The sequence below is a fragment of the Mus caroli genome, chromosome 13, assembly GCF_900094665.2.
Source record: "Mus caroli chromosome 13, CAROLI_EIJ_v1.1, whole genome shotgun sequence".
Lineage (NCBI taxonomy): Eukaryota > Metazoa > Chordata > Mammalia > Rodentia > Muridae > Mus > Mus caroli.
The window spans coordinates 45,027,775-45,030,385 of NC_034582.1; the positions used below are offsets into that span (position 1 = coordinate 45,027,775).

The 2,611-nt window shown below is 41.6% G+C and overlaps 1 non-coding gene across 1 annotated transcript; it reads right to left on the reverse strand.

Annotated features, from left to right (window-relative positions):
* Positions 1-996: 996 nt before the first annotated feature.
* Positions 997-1,103, reverse strand: LOC115029177. Its single transcript, XR_003834731.1, has one exon. It is a non-coding gene; the product is annotated as a U6 spliceosomal RNA (small nuclear RNA).
* Positions 1,104-2,611: the final 1,508 nt, after the last annotated feature.

Here is a 2,611-nt window from a genome sequence, read left to right on the forward strand (position 1 = left end):
GGTTTGACATTTTTTTTTTCACCTTTGTGCCTCTTAATTTTTATTGCATAGTATTTACCAAATAATTTTTTCAATGATTCTGTCACAGTCACATTGAAATTTAGACCATAGAAGAAATACAATAAATACGTTTTTGGAGTGACAGACAAACCCTGATCCCAGTTTAAGATTTGAATATATATGATGAAATTGAGTTTTAAATCTACCACTTGAATCTGGAGCTCTTGAAGCATTTAACTATTTTTGAAATTTATTTATTCACATCCCAAATGCTGTACCCCATACTGGTCCCTCCCTCACAGAATCCCTACCCTTAATCCTCCTCTCCTTCTCCTCTGAGAAGGTGATATTCCCTCTAATTATCCTAGCACATCAGGTCTCTGTCAGATTATGAGCATTCTCTCTCACTGAGGTCAGAAAGGGTAGCCATGAGGACTGAGACTGAGATTCCTGTCTGTTACTTATGTGAGGAGTGGTAGTGCGGGGGTTGGGGCTCTTTGGTTAGTGGCTCAGATTCTTAGAGCTCCTGAAGTTCAGGGTTTGTTGATCATGTTGGTCTTCCTGTGGGGTTCCCACAGGGAACCAGAAATAATTTAAAGAATTGGTCCTTGCTCATGGAATGTGTTTCCAGCTGGCCTTTCCTTCAGTCGCTGCTCCATTCCTCTGTTACTTTTAAAGAAGATGAATTTTTGTTGAAAGACTTGTGGGTGGCTTGATGCCCTTATTCTTCCACTGGAAGACCTGCCTGGTTAAAAGAGGTAGCCTCTTCAGGTTCCATGTCCATGTTCATGTTCCAGGTCTCTGGGACCTTCTGGTGATTCTCACCCTATCACCAAACTCGAGGCAGTTCTATATTTCCATTCGTTCTCCTGCCCTGTGGGCCTCTCTCAGGCAACTTCCTCCAGAAGCTCCTGACTTCCCATTCAACTCTTCCCCCTACCTCCTCCAGTTCCCTCCCTCCTTCTGCCTCCTATGATTACTTTGTTTCCCTTTCTAAAAAATATGGAATGCTTCACGAATTTGCGTGTCATCCTTGCGCAGGGGCCATGCTAATCTTCTCTGTATCGTTCCAATTTTAGTATATGTGCTGCCGAAGCAAGCACGGTTTGACATTTTCTTTGACCCAAGTGTTGATTTCTTCTAACATATCTTCCATGTCTGAGAATCTCTTTTATCTCTTGTATTCTGTTGATGCTTGAGTCTATAGTTCCTGTTCTCTTCTTGAGGTTTCTACCTACTTGATTTCCTCAGTTTGTGTTTTCTTTATTGTTTCTATTTCCATTTCCAGATGTTGAACAGCTTTATTCATTACCTTCACCTGTTTGATTGTATTTTCCAGTATTTCTTTAAGGGATTTGATTTACTTCCTCTTTAAAGGCCTCCATCATCCTTATAAGATTGGAATTAAGGCCATCTTCTTGTGCTTTGGCTGTGTTAGGATATCCCCGGGTTGCTGTAGTAGGGTAGCTGGGCTCTGCTGGTGCCATATTACCCTGGCTCTTATAGTTTTCTAAATCTGGCTTTTAGCCATCTGGTTGTCCTTGGTGATGGCTGGCCATGAAGGATGCAGCAAGAGTGGTGGGCTGGAAAATGGAGCTTAGGGAAGCAGATGAAGTTTACTGTTGCTGAGTATGCCCCAAGGGGACATGGAAGGCAGGAAATTGGGGGAGGTGTAGCATGGATGTTCCTGGGGTGGGCAGGCCTCCTCAGGAAAACAGACAAGAGGCATAGACCTGAGTCTTCACACTATTGAGATGGGAGTGTTTATTCATTTTTGTATAAGACATTAAACCTTGGCTTGACTGGTTAATGTAGAGCCTCTTCAATGTTCTTTTCAGAGTTGATACTTTGATTTCATAATTACTAATGCCGAGAATAATTTTCTCTTTAATCTGTAGCCCAGAAGCTCTCAATCCATGGGTTGAGACCATCACAGAAGCCGCATATTAGATATCTTGCATATCAAATATTTACATTATGATTCATAACAGTAGCAACATTTCAGTTACTAAGTAGAGAACAAAATAACTTTATGGTTGGGGATCGATCACTACAACATGAAGGACTGTATTAAAGGGTCATAGCATCAAGAAGGTTAGGAACCACTGTTTTAGCCAAATTTCATTCAACATTTAAAAAAAATGAATCTCAAGGTTTAAGCCTATGTCTTTTGATAAATCCACAAGTTCTTGAACTGATAAAAGCAGTTTATTGGTATGGCTTTTCTTCAACGGTGCATGGTTTACAAACTCAACATAGAGCTTCAGAATAAAAATGTAAAAGCCACATCAATGGACCTGTATCCCGTCTCCTGGGGGAGGCTTTCTCCATCAGAAAATCATCTGTACCTGGAAACACTCATAAGATCAGGAGCCCCATGCTTACAGTAACTTCTGTAAAACTTTGAAGGTACCGGTACTGTCTAGTTTTGCTCTAACTTGATTCAAGCTAGAGTCATCAGAGAGGAAGGAGCCTCAGTTGTGGAAATACTTCCATGAGATTAAGCTGCAAAGCATTTTCTCAATGAATGGTCAGTGGGTGATGGCTCAGTCCACTGTGGGCGGGGCCATCCCTGAGCACCTGTTCTTGCCGAGGACCTGTATTTAATTGC